Genomic DNA, 21025 nt, shown 5'->3' with positions numbered 1-21025 from the left:
AATTCTCTCTCTGCTCACTGCTGCTCTTCCCAGATTTGGACCATGATAATTAAAGGCCCACATGTTTCCAGCTAAGTGTTGGCGATTGGCCGGCAGGCTTGCAAAGAGCAGCTCTTCCAGAGGTTGAGAGGCACTGGGGAAATATTTCTCGGGCTGAGCAGGGCTCCACAAATTGCCAGGCATCTGGAACAAATTGCTGCCTGGGTCCCCGGGCTGCAGAGCAGTGGGCGAGAAAGGGCTGCTGTCAGAAAGAGAAACAAAGGCTCGAAAGCATTGCAGGCAGGAGAGGGGGACCTGCAAGGGGACCGCGCAGCCTCCATGTCTGGTAGTAGGGAGCAGGGTGTCCCTGGAAGAGCCGAGGAGCAATTCCACTTACTAGCAATCAGGAGAACAGGGCTTTGCAGTGTTGAAAAATGTGGACTTTGGAGGGAGAAGAGACTCATGGGTTAGAGTAGATGGATCACACAGAGTCCCAGACACCAGAAATATTGCTAAACTATCATCTGCTGTTTGCTAGTCCCTATGTACATTATTCTATGAATCCTCATAAGAACACTTTAAAGTAGGTAGGTTCTTTTTATTCCCATTTTATTGGTGAAAAAATTGAGGCTTAGTGAGGTGAAGTGAGTTGTCCAAGAACACACCCCTGGTCGGTGGAGCTAGTGGTAACAGGGAAACTGAGCAGTGTCCCTTGGATATGCTGTTTGCAGCCTGACAAACAGGTTAGGGTGCTACCAGCAGTTGCTTCTCCTCCCCAGGATTCCCTCTCCTCTCCTGCTTCTGTCTGCCTCCCACACTCCTGCCTCAGTTCTTCCCCTTTGGTAATAATACCACCCCCAGTATGGCCCACTGGAGTATCTGCACATCCCACTTTCATTGCCTCTTATCTGTGTCCTCTGAGATGACCAAGCTGACAAGGAACAAGTCTGATGAAGCTGGTCCATACTGGCCCCCTGAGGGTGGGCTGGCTCAAGCCACCTGACTGTGCCATCTTCTTCCCCTGCAAGGGGCACTCACAGAGTGTGATGCTGGCAGCGCACTGCCCAGCAGAGCTGAGTCCCAAGTTCACCACCCACAACTGCCGCTCCTACCTGGGCTGACCGGTGAAGGGAAGTGGCACATTTAACCCAGCAACCACGGAGATTTGTGTCCTAAAAGATGAACGTGACTTGCTGCTGTTTTCACTTGTTTTTTTCCATCAGTTCCATTCCTGATGCTTCCCAACTTTGAGGTTTTCTCCAATATTTTATCTCCTCTCATTTCTTTAGTTATCTTTCTCCTCACTTTCTTCCCCTCTGCCTGCATGTATACTGCTTCCCCTGTGACAGACAGAAAAAATGACATTGCATTGTTCCCTCCCTAAACCCTAGAACCTGTGGACATTGCCTTAGATGGTCAAGGCTGGGGTTATGTTAAATATTTCAAGGGATGAAGTTTATCCTGGGTTATCATGGTAGGCCCTAATTCAATCATAAGTGACTTTGTAGGAGAGAAATAGGGGAGTTTTGAAACATACACAGAGGAGAAGGCAAAAACAGAGATGGACCATTGTACTATTCAGGATTCCATACATATAAAATACATATAGATGTTACTATGCATGTATATGTGATTACATATGTATAGATATATGATACTATATGTCGAGAGACAGAGAGATTGAGAGAGAGACTCATGACGAAGCGTCCATTAACTTGATCATGGAGGCTGAGAGGTTTTTCACAATCTGTGGCCTGCCAGGCGACAGCCAGAAAAGCCGTCGGCGTGGTTCCACTTAAGTCACAAGGCCTGAGGATGAGGAGAGCCGATGGAGGAAGTCCTGGTCGAGGGCAGGGGAAGATCCACATCCCAGCGGGAGCAGTCAGTCAGAGTGGTTCTCTCTTCTTCCGCTTCTCTGTTCCCTTGCAGTCCTCAGAGGACTGGACGAGGCCCACCCGCACTGGGGAGGAGGATCTGCTTCGCTCAGTTTGAATGCCAATCCCACCTGGAAATACCTTCCCAGATACACCCAGGAAGAACGTTCAGGCCCATACCTGGGCAGGCCATGACTCAGGGACGTTGGCACATAAAGTGAGCTTCACAGCATGGGAGGGAAGCAACCACAAATCGAGGTGCACCTACAGCCCCCAGACCCGGGAAGAGGCAGGAATCAGGACTTCCCTCAGAGTCCGTGGAGGGAGTCTAGCTCTGCCAACACCTTGGTGTTGCACTGCTGGCCTCCAGATCTGTGGGAGCACACATTTCCATTGTTTTAAGCCACCCAGTTTGGGGAAATTGGCTGGAGCAGCTCTAGAAATGAATTCACTTCCCTGAAACCATCCTTCCTAACACTGCTCTCCCCAGCAGCTTTTGAATGTCTTTCCCTTTCGTATTATCCCAGTTTAACAGTTGGCAATCTCTTCCCACCTCCTTTCTCTGTGTGCCTCTGCTCATTGCCCTCTAATCAAGCTCCTGGGGCTGATAAGGTCACAGTTGCCTCTCCACGGTTCAGCCTGCTGTCCAGGACTGCTGTGTTCCTGCTTCCTTCCTCTCTGACGTCACGTCTGCTTTGTCCATCCTTTCTGTGTGGCTGCCCCTTCCTTTTAGGCTTTCCTGCCTCTGCCAGTCTTTGGAACCCTGCCTCTCATCTGGGCACCCTCCTGGATCCACCTCTCCTCTCAGTCCACATGCCCCACTTGCAAGGATTTCGCTAGAAGGCCCATGGCCATTCAGGAGGACTCTGCTCAAATCTTATTTCAAACCTCAATGGCTGCTTCCATCTTCAACAAACTAAGCTGACTTTAACTCCTCTGGGTTTGTTAAGACCGAAAGCAGCAATCACGCATCGCTGCTGAACCAAGAGTGTATCAAGTTTGTCAGACGAGGCCGTTGACACAGCAGGATTTATACCCACAGACTTTAATCAGAGCCCGTGTTGTCAGCTGCTTTTGCTTTCTAAACATGCCTTGTCTTGCTCTGTGATGGCCCAGCCCAAGGGGGACCAGAAATAGCTTCTTTGCAGCTGGGGGTCACGCAGGCCTCCACCCCTGCTTCAGGCAATTCCACCAGAGGTTGTTTTTATTTATACTTCTTTTAAGCTCATTCAATAGTTTCTGAAAAAAAGAGAGGGGGTAGGTTATCATTCGGCAGGAGTCCAGCCTTTGTGCCACTGGCTTATCTGGCCATGTGACACAGCCCTCCTCCTGGTGCTATCACACAGGAAAAGACCAGCAAAAGGCCTTGGCAGGACTAGGAAAGGGGCTCACTGCTGTGTACCTTGGCTGGGGAGGTGGCCCATGATGTTGGGAATACAGTAGGCTCAGCCTGCGCCTTTATATTTTGAGGCATCTCCCACAAGTTGAAAGCTGGGAACTAGAATCATTTTCCTGATTACAGTTCCTTGCACAGAGCTGTTTTCAGCATCTGGACACACACAGTTCTCCGAGAACCAAGCTGCCAGGTCTGTGAGCACCATGCCCGGTCTCCTCTCCTCCAGGCCATGCCTCTGAGCTTCGCCGTATCTTACCTGTATGTAATTATTGCCTTCCAGTCCCATGTACACCTCACACTCAGGGTCCAAACTGAACTCATTATCTTTTTCCTCCTATACTTAATGTTTTTTCCCCTGTAAGTTAATTTTCCTATTTTTTTTTAGTAAACCCATCCCCTGGACTCCGGGGGAATCACTCTTGACAGCTCCCTGCCTTTCCCACCACTCAACACGTCATCTCAGTTGGCCTTTGAAGTCTTCCTGGAGTCTCTCTCCTCTCCTTCATCCTGCAGCTTCCTTGATTGTACAGCTTCGGACAAGCTCTTGACCTCCTCGTACTTAATTTTCTCTTCTGTAAAATATAAATTTTAATAGTGTTTCCTAATAGAGTTACTGTGAAAATTAAATATGCCATACTTTGAATTTGAATGAGGTCTGGAGCATAACTAGCACTCAATAAATATTGGCTCTATTGTTATTGGTTAAGATCTTCATCATCTTCTCCACATAAAATGACTATGTTATTGACTATTAGATTTTCTTATTTTGTCCTGCCTAAAACTATTCTTTCCAGAGCTATCAGAATGACTGATGATTTAACACACAAATCTAAGTGCATCATTTCTCTTTTAAAACTCTTCAATGGTTCCCCATTTACTACTGGATAAGACAAGAGTTTCTGAAGAAGGAAAATAAGCTTTTCCATAACATGGCTACTGCTTAACTCTCCAGCCTTGCCCCTTGCATTTTCTGACTCATATTTTATTTTCTGTCAATACTAAACTGTGCAGATAATGACTTAATCAGGAGGTGGAGGAGGAGGTACCAGTGCTCATGTTATTCTTTTACTCTGAAGTGCCCTGCCCCTACATTTAGCCCACCCCCAGTCAATTGAATTCTTAGTCCACGTGTCTCCCCTTATCTCCCTCCCCAGTGGCCTTTACAGATGGGGCTGGGCACCTCTAAAGCACAGCCTCTGTATGTATCTAGATCATAGGACTGAAAAAATCTGTGCATGTGACTGACTGTGTTTATCTCCGCTACATCTTTTTCTTCTTTGTATTCATGGCGTGTGGCATAGCATATAGTCTATGTCTGAAAATGCTCACCGTGCTTAACTGTCTCTTCTCTCTAGGTTTAGGTCCACTCTGGATGGATCCATGGAAACCATTGCTTTGTGACTTTAGTGACTTGGGCAAGTGGGATAGCAGGCCTGGGCCATGTCAAGCATTCCCGTTCTGGAAGGATGCAGCATGGACAGTCTCTTGGAGCTGGGCAACACAGTGACCCTCTAGGAGAGGCCACAGAAATAGGGGAATATGAACATAATTTCAAGGAAGCAATTGCCCTGCACATAGTTACCACATAACATTTGAAGTCAGTTCAGGCAACAGGGGCAGGCGGTGAAACACAGAAGGCTAAAACAACTGGTGGAGACGAGACTGGGTCTAGGAGAGTGAAAAGGCTGGGGGTGGCCTCAGAGGCACAGCTTGAAGGGACTTGCACAGTTCTTGAAGTGGCCCCTACTAGAGGCAGATTGTGGGGAGTTTTAGTTGGGTTGCCTGTCATTTAAGATTATTCTTCTGCCCCTGGGTAGGCAGATGGGGCCAGTCTCCCAGTTCAGGAAGGCACATGAACCTGAACAAAGCAGGATACCAATGTCTCTCAGGAGCTAAGTGGGTGTGGAGAGCTGGTTCAAGTGCTGCCAGGAAGCGTAACTGGCCAGAACAAGGGTGAGGTGACTCAGACAGGACCCAGTCATCTGAACACAGCATGACAGGGAGTGGGGTCAGGGTAGACCTTGACAGTCATGAAGAAGATGCCCAGGGCCATCCTTGGTGCTGTCTCCCAGAGGAGAGTGGCAGCTGGAAGATGTCTGGAGCAGAGGGTCATCAGGCCTCTGGGCTGGGTGCCAGGGTCCCATTTGAGGGAAGGCAGTTTATCACAGATTTCACGGGGTCTTGCTGGCCCTGCTGATGTGCTGTGGTTTCTCACTCTTAGATGCAGCAGCAGCATCTCGGTGATAGCATGCAGTGTTGCTGTAGAAGTGCACACTCCACCTGGAACAAGCACAGGGATCGTGAGAGGAGCCCAGATTCCAGAAACAGCCAAGTGAAAAAAAATCCACCAAATTCATCCTCTGTTGAAAGGAACCCAGTTTTTATTAATTCTCTGAGGTTCCTCTCAGGACATGGGCATGACCAGTCTCCCAGGTGGGCATTCCCACAGGTGGAGGCAGAAGCACCTGTTTCCTCCAGGAAACAGCATGCTGAGACTCAGGGGGTCCTCAGTTTCCAGTGAGGGAGATTGGGGAATGGCAGGGACCCCTCTCCTGCCTCTGGAACCTCCTGCATCCCAGCTGCACCCAGCCCTGAAGTGTTCCTTTGTCAGACTGCAGAGCCCCAGGGTGGTTTCACTCGCCCTTCTCCCTCCAAACAGGGCTGAACCAGATTCTCCTTTTGCCAGGATGTTTTCCAGGATTTCTTTCTTTTTTTAAATCCTTACCCAAGGACATGTTTGCTGATTTTTGAGAGAATAGAACAGAAGGAGAGAGGGAGAGAAACACAAATGGTTGTCTCTTCAATGCACCCCGATCTGGGACTGAACCTGCAACCTAGGCATGTGCTCTGATGGGTTTGAACACTTTCAGTTTATGAGATGATGCTCCAGTCAACTGAGCCACATGGGCCAGTGGGCCAGGGCCAGGATTCCTTAAGGACATCCATAGTCCTCAGTCTCCTGTCCAAGGACTCTGTGTCCTTCCCTGTCATGTAAATGCATCGCCATCTCCCTGGCCCACTATGCACGTTTGGCTCTCTCCTCTGAGGAGTGGCAGAGCAGCTGTCTGTCCCTCTTTTGGGGTGTTTTATGCTGGTTTTTTATCTTTTCCTGGTTTTGCTGCCCCAGATGACAGATATTCCATAAGAGCCCTCTTCACCTCCTGTGCACTGGCAAAGAAGCAATTTATCACTGAATTTTTAAAATCCTCATTAAGGCAAATTAAGGCAGCAAAGCTGACAACAGAGGGTTTTTGAAAAAAAAATAGTATTCATGAAATATTTATTAAAACAGCCATTGTAATAAATATTTGAAAACCAGTTATTAACGTTAAATCATATCAGTGTCAAGCATACGTTATACACCGTCTGTTCTGCTAATTGAGTGTCAGGGTCAGACGCGCCGTCTCCTGGCAGGTCGGCTGCAGCAGCATGTTTGAGCGCTCTGATGACTTCCCATAGTCTCCACCTAAGACCGTTCCAGAACCCAGGTGCCCCCCAGCTGGAGGAAATCCTGGGATGCCCGGGCCTCTTACAGCTCCTCGCACAGCTGTAGAAAGACAGGAGGTGGGAGCAGCGGTGAACTTGGCAAAATCAGCAATGGGATGGAACTGTGGGATCCCTTGAGACCAAAAGCCTATCTGCCAATGCACAAGATTTCTTTGGAGATGAGAGTAGTAGATGCAGAATCAGTTAATTGTAGGAAATACTGCAGATCCCATAGAGTAAGCCCTGAGCCTAGTGACTGTGGTCTTCTCTGTATCATATCTGCTTTGGTTTCTCTTTGTTTTGCTTCCCTGCCCATAAATGTAATGTGTCTGTCCACCTGTGACCCCAGACACACCTGGTGCCTGCACATCCCATGCTTGCTCATGACATGTACTGACACGGGCTTGTGAAGAACACAGCACACGCCCTGCCGGTGTGGCCGCAGTTCCGACTTCTCCCTGGGCCGTCCTCTGCACGTTCTGCTCTCAGTTTTGCTGGCCTCTACCCTGGCATATGTTTTCTCATGTCCACTCTTACCTCCTGGTTGGCTACTCATTAGTCTTTTCCTTTACCACAAAGAAATTGTGAAGGAGAAAAAGCAAACAGTTCATAAACTCATCACTCAGAACAAACGTTGCCATCTGACTGCTCTTTAGGCCTTACTTGTATTGCTGCTGGCTTCCTCTGTTGTGCCCACTGTCCCATGTGCCCTGCCCTCAGCAGGGACATTGACTCTTCAGTTCCTTGGGCTCCCCAAGCTCCTTCTAGCTAGGGGGCTGGTGCATATGCTATTCCTTTGGCTTGGAATGCCTTTCCTGCCATCCTAGCAACAAGCTACCTACTCCTCCATCTTCAGTTCTCTGCTTAAATGCCTCTTCCCAGGGTTCTGCACCTCACACCTGTCCCCAGACCTCATCACAGCTGTCGTTTTCTGTTTGTGGGATGATAGGACCAATGCCTGTGTTTCCAACTTGCTATAAGATCCATAAAGGGAAGCGTGTTTGACCCTTCTTAGAATGTTAGCACCCAGCACAGAGCCTGACACAGAGCAGGTGCCAGATAAATATGGTGGAGTGACTAAATTAAGGAGAAAACAATTAGGTGGATCTTCTCACAACTATGTTGCATAAACTCCTCTATTCTGACTTTGTATAAACACATGTTTATGTATTACTTACATTTATGAACCCCTATGTGTGATGTTATTTATTTGATACACAGACCAGACAATAGGCATATTCCTGTGTTATTGTTCATATTAAAACAAGACTCAGAGGCTCAGAGAAGCTAGGTAATTTGTTTAGGGCCACACAGCTACTAAAGAGTAGGTCCTAGGCTTGCTGACTTCCAATTTCATGCTCTCTCTAATACATCTTGCAGCTTCCTCTAAAGTTCAGCCTCCTTGTGAAGTATTCTAGTGCATAAACCATACTGAACATATGAATATAAAGCTTCATTTTCTTGGTGCTATCATTGCTCTAGTTATTCCCTGTGACCACTACCCAAGATATTTTACATCTGGGCCTAAGGTCAGTTCCTTGTATCAATACAGATACATGCAAAAGGCCGTGACAAAAATTGGATCTGAGATGTGGAGCATCAGTACACTTGGTACTGTTCAAAGCAAACAGCATCCCAGGAAACTAGGAGTGGGGCCCTCAATTAAGTGCATTCGGGTTACTGAGTTCCCAACAGTCCAAAGCCTGCAAGATGTTACCCACGATGCACCAGCAAACATAAAAATAATAAAGCCATTCAAACCTGATGAGGGTGCAAAGCCAATTATTATTTTTCAATACAGTATAAGCAGAATGATTTGCCAATGGGGCAAGAGACTTATCCCACAAATTCCCGAAAGAACAGGATAAATGTTAATTCTATAAACTACAATCTCATGCAAAGCAAAGCAAGAAAATAAATCTGAATGTCAGGATAATAACAGACATAGCAAAATCAATATTGACTATTTTGAGAAAAAGGCAGTAAAAATGTTAAGTTCTAAGGCTAAAATTATACTAAAAAGCTGGAGTTTAAGCACAGGGTATGGCTCAAGAATGCATATAAAGCATTATCTGAGCATCAATATGGGTATTTTATTTCCAGTGTCAACACGGTCTCCTTTATGGGACAATGTGGCTGCTTGTCTAGGGTCCTCAGAAGTGGCAGGTGGGGAGAGTCCCAACAGTTGCTATTAATTAGGATCTTGTGGGGCATGTAAATCTCTTACCTTTGGTTTGGGCCCTGTCATAGTTCCACTCGGCTGTGGGGAGAAGGATGGAGATATATGTGTCCTTCACATGGATGTAAGTGAAAAGAAGAAACAACGAGAAGAACCAGCCAGGCAAAAAGTAAACTCAGCTCCTCCATCATAGGATGTATCGCACCGGGTGAGTCTCATGCTCAGCTCAGCTCTCTTCTCTGAAGTGAGGTCTCTTTGCCACCAGGATGAGAAAAACCGTTTCCCCTGGAGGCTGGCCAGCCCCCAGAGAGAGGAAACGGAACACCAAGCAGAAATAAAATGCAAGCTAATTTAGTTTATTTTGGAAGAGAAAGTGGCCTAAAGCAGAATAAGCATATCCATTTTAACGATGAGAAAGCACATTCCAATGAAATCAGAGTGAACCGTGTTCCCTGGGAGGTGTGTTCTGTTTTCTTCACTGTGTGATTAAGTGAAGGGAGTCAGGAAAAGGCGGCAGGGGAGGGGGGGTGAAGAGTGGGTGCAAAGGGTGCACTTGCAGGAGAAGGATAAAAATGCAACTGGGAGAGGAAGAAAGAGTGAGAGGGGGATGGTTCAACAGGGGGAGAGACACAGAGGAGAGACGTGTGCTGGCACTTACGAGTCCTGTCCCTGCTTCTGACTGGCTTCATAACCCAAGGCAGCCAATTACTCACACTGTGCCCAGCGTCCCACCTGGAAAAGAAGGAAGGAAGGGTGAGAAGATGCCTCCAGACCCCTCTGCCCCAAGGCCCAGGGGGCTGCAGTGCTCTCTGACCCCCGTGACCTGTCCTCCTAGGCTCTGTACCTCAGTGATGTTCCCTTTTACTAAATTGACATTTAATATTGTCAATTGAATTTCTATCAAGATAAGGCATGCATATGGTAATAAACTGAACACTCCAGAGCACCTGATGGTACAAACAAAACATCCCTTGCCCTGCTCCTACCATCTATTCTCAATCTGACCTCAGCCCTTTCAGGCTGCTGCCTCTCAGCCTGGACATTCCCATCACCTGAGGATTTGACAAAATCTCAGAGCTCCAGCCTCCCGCCAAGGGAATGACAGCTGAGTCCCTGGGGTGGGACCCAGGCATCTCCCTTCTCCGAAGCTCCTGATGTAATTTCGACGTGGAGCCAAGGTTGAGGACATGTTTTAATCTAAGACCTAATAGTAACCTAGGAAATCAACTGAAAACTTGATGTCTTGATTTTTAAATTTTAGTCTATATCAATGTACTAATTCAATATTACAAATGGTGAGAATTTAATTATAAATGCTCCCCTCTGATACAAGGTCTTCTCTCAATATTTGAAATTTTTAGTATAGTTTTAAAAATTATCCTATTTGGCTACATGTAATATATATTTAAATATATTTAAATCCTTATTTTTACAGTATCAACTTTTGACAGCATCTTCTGCACACGCTCTGGTTAAGATGAGGGTGTAAAGGGCCAAACTCATCATTCTTCCTCTCCTTCCCCTCCCTCTCATGCCCCTTCTCTCACGTTGACAAGGCTGATACATCATTTACGTTCTGGTCTGCGGCACAAACAGGGCTTCTGTTTTTTGTCCACAAGTTTTCTTTAAAAGTTGTAAACTAATAAATAGCATATATGTTCTTGTGACCATGAAAAATATTCTTCAATCTCTGGCAAAGGGGACGGCTGGGTTTACATTTCTTTCTGTATGGGAGCACCCTCTAGGAGACCATTCCTAGATTCCAAGTCAAATAGATTCTCTTTTCTCACACCTTGCCATTTGCTTAAAAGTGTGCCTCATTTTACATAATTTCTTCTGCAGAATATGAATTTCTCATACAATATTTTTTCATGAGGGATTGATTACCTTTCTCTTGGACCATGGCCTGTGTCATGCCTTCCATTATTTTTCAAACTCTCAGTTACACCTTCCAGCCTCAGAAGTCCCCGAGTTTTCCTGCTTGCCTCCACTCTGGAGCTCCACCCCTCCTCCCTGTGGGTGACTGACTTCAGGCTTCACACGCAGCCGCTGTCATGGAGGGTCCTCCTCTGCTCTCTTACATGGAATCCTCTGTTTCTCGGCTCACATATTCCCTCTCCTGGGGTTATGGATCACATTCCAAAACAATTCCCTCAGAAACAATGGCTTAGAAGTAAATCTGTTAGCCCTTCCATTTTAAAAGTGATGTTATTCTGTCCTTACAGGTGACTTACTGCCACCTGGATTAAAATCACATTCCCTTTGAACATTGGAAGCATGGCCACATCATTTTCTTGAATCCCCGCGGCCATCTGGAAACCCAGTGGACTGCATGTCTGATTTTCCTATCACTGTAGGTAGTTTATTTTTGTCCCTCTGGGAGCTTTTAAAATCTTCTATTTAGAATCTAGTTTGGGTGCTTTTGTTCATTTGATTTTTGTTTTGCCCATTTTTTTTTGTCCATTAGAAGCTTTTATAATCACTTTATCAATGAAATAGGTCTACATGTAGGACTTTATCTTTCAAACTAAAAACTCTTGTCCTTCAGCTCTGGAAGTGAAAATCATTTTGTTTTATTTATTGTGTTTTCTCTTTCTAGAGCTTTCATTAGTTGATGGATACTAGATCTTTTGAATTACTCCTGTTTAGATTGTTGTTTTTCCTCATAATTTCATTGTCTGAATTTTTGCATTATATCTAAGCAATGTTCTTAACTATGATTTCCAGTTATAGCACTTAAACGTTGTCAGTTGTACTTTTAGTATATGTGAGCTCATTTTATGCTGCAATTATTCCCTTTTTCATACTGGAGAAAGAAGTGTACTCTTCTCTCTCAGGTGATGTGGATGGTGTTGATAATGATGATGATGATGATGAAGAAAGTTACTTTCTGTTTTCAAAGTTATCTTTTTCCAGGGTTCTTTATTGTGTTTGTTTATCTAAGCTTTCCTTTTTCCTGCTTCTGGTTCTCATGTTTCCAACAATTCTCATTTGTATATTAATATTTAAGAAGGACTTATGGAGAACTCTGACCTTGGACTTTGAGCAGTATCAGGCAGAACCATATAAAAAGTATCAACACACTTAACTAAAAGCCTTCACTTTCCACAATTTGTTCATCTTCTTCAGAAGCCATTCTTCCTCCTTTGTTTTCATTTGAGTTTTTATTTCTTCCCTCTGCTACGCCTGCTCACCCCCAGCCCAGTACCTACTGGGGTTCCATGGGGCAAGCGGGATCCTACCTCCTGATAACCCCTTTTAGAGTTATTGCTTTGTGTCTCCAAGAAATGCATCAAAATGTCTGTTTGTAAGCAACACCCACATATCCAAGCTCCTCTTCTCACAGCTCTTGAATATTATTTTATTCCTTTCTATTGTTTCTTAGAAGAAATCAGAGGTAAATGCGTGTGCTTCTAGTCTACCATTTTAACCCTAGCAGAGTACTTTAAGATGTTAAATTATTGCTAAGATAAAAGGTCCTCAGCTACAATTTATCTTTTAGCCTTCTGGATTTATGTTCTGAGTAGGACAGTTATTTGAGAAAGAAAACATTTTCTGGATTCAATTGTCAGGGATCCAAATGATATTACCCTCAGTTAGATAAAACCCAGTCAAGGACTAGTGGTTTATATCCTCTGTGAGAGACACACTGATCCGCAAATCACAGTCTCAGAGAACCAAGCAGAATCAGATAAACTGCTCAGACAATCTGATAATAGCTTCTCATGTTAACAATTAGGAAGCGGCAGCTCTGAAAAATTAACCTGCCCAAATCACATAGCCAATAAATCCAAATCTTCTCTTATTCCATTATTCTTTACATGATTCCACCCTTAATTTTAATTAAATGTGTGTTGCTTAAAATATAATTCAGACCGTTCCACATGTGGATAAAGGGCTGTATTTGAATAGCTCAAGAAGTACAAATGTGATTAAACCAGAGAACCAAAACTTCTACCAGCAACTTTAAAATAAAACTCAAACTCTTGTTAGAATGTTTCTGTGAGGACTCAAGATGTAGATGTGTAATGATTTCACCTGGTTTCAACATGGCATTTTTGGGACTGGCTCCTACAGAGTTAGTACCAGTGACGGCCCCACCAGAGCAGAGTGGTGTGACCCCAGAGGTCCTGGCTGCAGTTGGGGGCCAGTCACAGTGCCTGGAAAATGACACGAGGACTCACCTCCATGAGCAGGTGGCTCACAACATCATACCAGAGCACAGACCATGGGTGCCAAGTGTCACAAGAGGTTTTCTCTAAAAGAAAGTGAATTTTGTGTTATTTACAAGGCAAATGATCTGAGTTCATTGGAGACTACATTTTTCTTAAGTAAAAACAATGAAAAAAAAAAAGAGAAGATAATGAAACCCAGCTCAGGCCTAGCTCACATAAAAGCTGATGTAAAACAGATTTACAGCCGGGCACTGCTGGGCTTTTATGTGAGGCTGAGCTTCAGAGGGGGCATATCCATCTCTGAGGAAGCAAGGGGAGATTTAAAAGGCAGCCTTTCTTTGTTCCATAATAGGTTGAACACTTCAGAGTAAAAAGAATCAAAAGGTGTTAAGCATGATATTTATAACAGCAACATTGCACACCTATTTTGGTAATAGGCTTTAAGTGCTTAAGACATACAATCATCTTATATTTCACATGCTAGGCTGTGTCTCATTCTTTGTAAGTTTGTCACATAGGAGTGATGTCAATACAGCCTGAAAACAAATGCTTGTTAAACCCGAGAGCTGATGTCCAGGGCCTTAGTTAGCTTAGTGTACAAAGGTCTTAGATTCCCAGGATGATTCAGAAGGCATGTAAATGGATTACTCACAGAAGAGAGGAGTTTATCCACCTCACGTGAAAACCCTAGGTAATAATTACAAAGTTTATTCAGCCTCCCAGAAGTTTAGTCGATATGTCATGAAATATTCAGAAATCGAATGCATCTAAAATGCCCCCTCCTCACCTCTATTTTTCATTAATCATGCAAGCAGAGTTAGAAACATCCGCAATAGTTTTTGCAGGGAGGTCCTTGCTTTATAGGCGCAGTTAGAAAAAATTTAGGCCCTTCACAAGGTCTTGAAATAGTTGTCCCCAACACCTTTGGACACTTCGGTTTTTCTCTAGGTGACCAGGCGAGGAGACGACAGGGTGTTGAGTGCAGCGAGGAAAATGGAGTTTTACGGGTGTGGTCAAGCAGGAGAGGCTCTGATATTGCACCGACATCAAGAAAGAAGCCAAGGAGCTCCCCCATTTTTGTCTCCTTGAGAAACTGCTGCAGAAACCAAAGGCACACAGTGCTGGGTGAGGTGAGAAATGTGTTTCGGAGTCAGATAAGGGCACCTGAGCTTTGTAGAGAAAGTTGAAATGAGAACAATGTCTCTGTCCATATTGAGTGCAAAATAATTAGGTGAGACAGCAGAGAAGAAGACATACAGAGAGAAAAAGTTGATTAATTTTCCCACTTCTGGTGTGAAAAGTTCATCAACTGAAAAGCCCAGAGTGCATGAATAACTAGGTAATAATGCACTTCACTGTCACAATGGCTTCCTTATTCATTCCTCCCCCACCTGCTCCTTGCTCCTGTCTTAGGTGTGTAATATTAATGTACAGTTTTTGGTATCTCTGTGGATCTTTGAGTTCTTTTATGAACTCTCTGCGAGGGTCACTGGTAAGTTGCCGTTGTTGGAGAAAGAATAAGAACCTAACACGGATGAGAAAACCAGACTTTCTTGGGCCTGCGCTGTCCCGCTGAATGGGGCAGAGCAATCTAGGAACACCACGGTAATCCTGAGGGCTTCGGCGAGCTCCTTATACCTGAAGAGGGAATGAGTTCACATTTTCTTCCTTTTTCTGTAAGAATCTGCAGTGCACTGAGCTTTTGGTTTTCCACAAGAACCACAAATGTATATTAATAAATATGTATACTTACAATTTTGCATAAGTTTCATGCCATCTTCCTTCCTTGTCAGTCAGGGACCCAATAATAGCAGCAGTGAGTACGAGAACAACGTATGTGTTTTTAGAGTCACATCCTCTTTTTCTGGAAGATGTCTGTGTGGGGAACAGAGCTGTTAGCCTACGGACTCTGTGTATGTTTCTCCAGGGTGAACAAGGTCCACCTCTTTCATAACACCACACTCAGGGTATATTTGGCCATTGTCCGGATTTTGTTCAGTGGGGACAGCTCTGGGTATGAGACGTTTTGATCTAATTTTGTCCACTTTCCGTCCTGAATCTTCCACCCAGAGACCCTCAGGGCTCGCCCTCTTCAGTCCACGACTCAGCTCTGTTTGGTTCTGTGCTGTGTTAGGTCACTCCCCACCCCCTCCCTAGGCTCCCGGAAGCCTCCATGTGCACTCTCTGCAGTGTAAACGACAGGGGGAATTTCATTAGAGCGATAGAATTTAATTATCCATTTTTAGAATCAAGTGAGGATGTGAGGCTAACAGCTCGACACTTGCCAGAAGCTCCCGGGGCCCATCTTCTGAAGATGAGCGTGTGCGGCGCGTTCAGAGCCTGGGTTTTCACGCTCCTCCTGCCGACCTCCAGAGACTCTGCTCCATTCCCCACTGCTGAGCGCACTTCCAACCCTGCTGGGTTCTGAGCCTGGATTCTAGGCAGAGAATCCCAATCATGAGAGCTCACGAAAGTCTTTATTTTGATCATGTTTCCATTTATCTTGTTTTTTTGTCACTTACTCTTTTATTCTCACTCGTATATATGACCAGGTCAGTTTATTGCCTTCTTCAGTCATTGAGTTCTATGTCTCTTTGAGTTATTTTTTTAAAGCTGGATTAGCTAGTTTGAGGAGGGAAATAGAATCATTTCAGTTTTGTCCCTGTTTGAACTTAGTGTCTCCGCACCCCCACCCTGAAGAAGTGGGAAGGTATGCACCATTGGAAACCACCTTCAGTCCTCCTCCGTGGGCCGGTGGGTGGAGAGATGCCATCAGCCCCTGGCTGAGGATGCTGCTCTGGCAGCCTTGCCTCCTACCTTCCTAGATAGCGTTTACAGGTTCATGTGGGTTAAGTAATACATGAAATGTAAGCACGAGAGCATTTAAATGTGAGGCAACTTGTTCAGGTTTTCTTGGTGTACTCATTTCTCCTTGACATTCTGTTTGACTGACCTAGTGTTCATGCTCTGTGACATTCTAGGACTCAGGGAAAAGAAAGAGCCTTGAAGTTTGCCAGGATGTCTTTTTAAGACATGTTCCTCTCCCTTCTGTCAGTTGGAATAACTTTTGGCTTTATAGCTCAAAGCCCTAACCTCTCTTCTGAACTCTAGATTTGTCTCTCTCCGTTCCTAACTGACATGCCTATTTGAGGCTGTAAAGGCTGCTCAAATAGTTCCCAGCATCTTGATTTTCCCCACCAAACCTAGTTCTTTCCCAGCTTTTATTATATTGCTAGATGGTAACACCATTGATTTAGTTGCCCAAGCAACTATGTTTAATTACTTAAGTGACGATGTCTCCTTGCTTCCTTTTTTCATAATTGTATCACGCTAAATATAAACTGTAACAGCAAGTCCTACAAACTCTATCATAAAATGTATCTCAAATGCATCTTCTTTTCATCTCTACTGCTACCTCTCTGGTCTCAATCCCAGTGAACTTTTAGGGGATTTCTGCAAGAACCTCTTTCTTGCTCTCTCATCTATCGATCATTTACCTACCTAATTTAAAAATAGGGAATACAAGGACAGTTTCTTATGGTTTAACACAAAAGAGCATAGAGTAAAAAGTGGACTTCACAACACTCTACCACATCTATTCTTCTACAACAAATATCAAACAGCAAACAAAGCTAAATGACTTCTGGGCCTTACTGAATCAATTGCCGCTTTTTGGTTGTTTTTGATCTCTTACTTTCTTATATCTTTTTAAAATATTTTGCAATGTATATACATGCAAAAACATACAAATGTGATTTGTGCACCCCAATACAGCAACATTTACAACACATTTGTGCCAACTTTTTCCCATTCAATAATACATTTTAAAGGTATTTTGTTAACTGTAAGTAAAGAGAGTCTTTATTTTTTTAACAACTGTTGAACAGTCCCATGATATGGGTAGACTCTTACAAATTCACTTTCTCTGATATTGATAGACATTTTAGGCCATTTTCAATATTTTGCCATTACACAAGGCTGCAATGAATAACCTTGTGCACAAACTGCTTCATAAGCACTAAACTCTTAGCTGAATTCTTTACTATTGCTCTGCCCTTCCCCAAGTCCATTCTTTAACAACCAAGGTGATCCTTTTAAAACATAATTCAAATTACATCCTCCTTAGGCTTAAGATCCACTGATGACTCCCCATAACATTTAATATGAAAAAACCCCAGTATTGTTACAGGTGTACTGGCCCTAAGTGGCTCAGCACCTGCTGATCTCCATGCTCATCCTATGCCCCTGTCCCCCATTACCAAAGTCCGCCGTCTTCGGATTCCCTTATTCTACCTTGTGGTGCCTTTGCCTGTTCTCCCCTGGACCTTCATATTGCCGTCTCACTGCCATTTAGTCTTTAGATTAAATTCAGTGCTGGTAAGTGTTTAACAACCAGCTCTCCGGAAAAAAAAAAGAAAGAAAAGCCGTGATTTGCAGCATTTGCTAGTTGATGTAAGTATTCTGCCACAGTCTACTTAAAGCTATCAATGCAATGTCGAACTGCTTGCAAAATTGTGGAAACCGTAACTCTCTGTCCTTCTGAATGGGAAGCCAGCTTTAGCCCAACATTGCTTGAAATATTGCTCTTCTGTAACATTTAATTTAAAGTAGGCCCCGATCACTATTCAATCTATTTCTCTTATTTTTCACTTTAACCATTATCACCATCAATCTGATCTTTTTTTTTTTTTGTTTGCTTACTTATTTACACTGAGTTCCAGGAAAGAAGAGACCTTGTTTGTCTTTATGAAGACGTCTATTTCCTGTGCTTAGAGTGGTACCTGGAAATAATATATACTCTGAAAATGTTTGTGGAATGAGTATGTGAATGAACGGATTTCAATCTCTGATGAATTCCCCAGGCTAACTTGACTCCACAACTGCAAACATTGCGCTTCCTAGTTTCCACCTGAATATGTTCCAAAGATCTGATGTGACTTTCTTTCATAAAAGCAGGCACATTTGAATTTTATTGGTGTGTGGTCACTGGTCCTTTGATGGCTTAAACTGAAAACCTCTCTGCATTCTGATTCCAGGGGACCTGTCCAACCTCACTCTTTCCACAAGACAGCCTCTATCCCAGTTCCCAGTTCCCATGAAAAGCCATTTTGGTTCCCATTTTTGTGCCTTTGTATACAATAGCCACCTCCAAGTACCTGAACCTTTCCCCTTTCTCCCCTTTTCAAGTATCAGTCTCTCACAGTCCAATTCAAATACTATTTCCTTCTTGAAGACTTTGCCTGGCTCTTCAACTCATATAGATATTTTTCTTTCTGCACTTCCATTGTTCCTACAGTTGAGAAAAATATCAGCCCCTGACCTAAAAATGAAGGGTGTACTTAAACATACACTATATACTCTGGTGATATCAATACATTGATATTAATTTTCTTATGGATTATATAGAATGCTTTTCTTTTTGGGAGGAATATGTTTAAAATATTTAAGAATGAAATGTAATGGTGTCTACAATTTACTTACAAGTCATTTTTGATGTGGTGTGAGAAAGAGAGAGAGAGAGTGAAGATGGGGGAGATGTTAACAATTGTCGCATCTAGGTGAAAAGTGTGTAGGTGTTCATGATTATATTATTTTTTGTTATTTATGTAGGTTTGAAATTATCAAAATAAGAAGTTGAGAGGTGAGTGATGCATTAGAAATACATATTGGGCTTTAAAACATACACTTGTCTGGACCCCACCCAGGAAAATCTATAGGTCCTGATTCAGTAGATCAGGTATTTTGGTCCAGGTTTAGGCATTTTTGTAGGATTGCACAAGTGATTCTGGTGTGTAGTGTCTTATGTCAGGCTTCCTAGAAGCCTGGTGTGAGGCTGCGTGTTTCATTGGGGGCAGCTCTCAGGAGGAGGAATGAAAGCAGGATAGGGCAGTGGAAAAAAGCTAAGCAAAGATGTGTTCTCAGCTGGAGACTGACTTCAGGTTGATCCCAGGGGAAAGCTCTGGAGTGTAAGTCACTCTGCAGTTCACTTCCATTTTGAAGAAAGGGGCTAAGCTTTTTTTTTTTTTTTTTAAGATTTTATTTATTTATTTTTAGAGAGAGAAGGGAGGGAGATAGAGAGAGGGAGACAGAGAAACTTCAATGTGCGGTTGCTGGGGGTTATGGCCTGCAACCCAGGCATGTACCCTGGCTGGGAATCGAACCTGGGACACTTTGGTTCCCAGCCCACGCTCAATCCACTGAGCTATGCCAGCCGGGGGGGGGGGGGGCTGAGCTTTTTTATCCCCAGCCTACTCAGCCATTGAGGTCTAGTCTGGAAGACAGCTAATGATGCAAGTAGCTGCCCAGAGAAAGGTTTGACCAAGGGCATTTCTCTGTAAGAGACAGCTATGAGTTGTCCATCAGCACTTTGTCTGGGCACAAGAGCATGCAGCCTGAGTGTTGGGAAGAACCATGTCTGTTAAAGCAACATGGATTAGAAAAGCATTGCTCCTTATTTTGTATGTCCTATCTCACCAGCTTGAGGGCAAGGACCATGTCTGCAGCTATTACTGTCTTCTACAGAGGTTAGCATGGTGTTCGGCACACTATAAACAATTGATAAATCCTTGCTGGCTAATTGATGTGGTCTGTCTCCTTACTCATATAGCAGTACCTACCCAGGCCATTAAAGAAATTTGTATAGGAGAGAGGATTCCTTGACTCTGGCATGGTGAGGAGGAAGGCATAAGACGAACTGTAGATTAAGGGATATGGTCTACCACTTGCACAAGGCTTCTTCATGATAGCTGCCAGCTCCCTTTTATTCTCTGCTCTGTATCAAACACTGTATTTAGATGAATACAAATACAGTACTAGTTGATATCTCCTCAAAAGTAAACCCAAAGAATTCAAGTTCAAGTACATAGTTTATTTGGGAGGTGATTTCAAGATACATTATTAGGACAATGGGGACAGAGACAGGAAAAGAAAGGCAGCCAATACTTGGCACCATCCGAAAGTTAGCTTCGAGAGTGCCCAGAGCTTAGCCCCCTGTGAAATGCTGGGATCAGGTACGAATTTGTACCTCAGCCTTTTAAAACCCAAAAGGCAGGAAGCTAAGATATTTATATACCAGCAGCTCCTGTGGGGTCCGCAGGCCTTGGTTCTATGGCTCCTCCCCCCAGCACTTGGGAACAGCAGAGCAGTGTCCAGCCACAAAGCAGGCCCTCAGGCAAAGCGCTGCAGAAATGCAGCCCGGATAAGGGGCAGCACCTGCAGCACTCATCTCGCTCACCTGCACAATGCCCCCTTAACAGAAGCAAAGATATCCTCTTTTGTATCATTGTATTACAGGAGAGGGAGCCCAGGAAAGGTTCGGCAGCTTTCAAATGTTGCCTATTCAGTAGTTGGCGAAGCAGAATTTCCACTCGGGTGCTCTGTCTCAATGGTCCATTTCTTCTACCTGAAATGGCCCCTTGACATAGAGCGGCAACACGGGCGCTAATAGAGACTTGTGTCAACGATGATTCCAATGAGTGCTACTGCTGAATGAAGGAATGGATGGCTGGTCTCTGATGTTTGGCAGCTCTCTTCAGTCCAGACCTCAATGGTGAATAAAACCCACCAGGTGTGAGTCATTTGGAACTGGACTTAGAGGAGCATGCACCTTACTAAGTAACAGAGGTCAGCCTGTTTAGAGAGCCATTCATGCAGGAGCCAGCTGGCACTGAGTGATTTCTCTGGAACAGCCTAGGCCTCTAAGAACACCTATCGCCTCCCTGTCAGTCACAGCTCTGGCCAAGTGGGGTTCCAGTGACTGCCTCCCCACCCTTTCGCGTCAGTGCCAAATCCCTCACTGACATCGTTCTGCATCTCCACCAGCTCTCTGTCAGGGCCCTGACAGTTCTCTTCCAGAGCAGTCAGCTAGGCTGTGCTGATGGAAGACTTGTGCAATTCATAAACACAAGACAGAACCCAAAAGGGAGGGGCTGAGGTC

General features: G+C 44.4%; 1 long non-coding RNA gene across 2 annotated transcripts; it reads right to left on the bottom strand.

The window, feature by feature from the left end:
- Positions 1-1548: 1548 nt before the first annotated feature.
- Positions 1549-14972, bottom strand: LOC123832571. 2 transcript variants are annotated; one of them, XR_006788092.1, is made up of 8 exons: positions 14843-14972; positions 13099-13172; positions 9573-9646; positions 8963-9167; positions 6604-6796; positions 4579-5529; positions 3256-3821; positions 1549-3092 (listed from the first exon to the last, which is right to left on the bottom strand). It is a non-coding gene; the product is annotated as an uncharacterized LOC123832571 (long non-coding RNA). The 2 variants fall into 2 exon arrangements; XR_006788093.1 differs by lacking the exon at positions 6604-6796.
- Positions 14973-21025: the final 6053 nt, after the last annotated feature.

Source organism: Phyllostomus hastatus, unplaced genomic scaffold, assembly GCF_019186645.2.
Source record: "Phyllostomus hastatus isolate PE091 unplaced genomic scaffold, TTU_PhHast_1.1 phas_scaffold_193, whole genome shotgun sequence".
NCBI classification, from domain to species: Eukaryota; Metazoa; Chordata; class Mammalia; order Chiroptera; family Phyllostomidae; genus Phyllostomus; species Phyllostomus hastatus.
The sequence above is the reverse complement of the archived record's forward strand: the minus strand, read 5'-3'. Positions and strand labels throughout refer to the sequence as shown.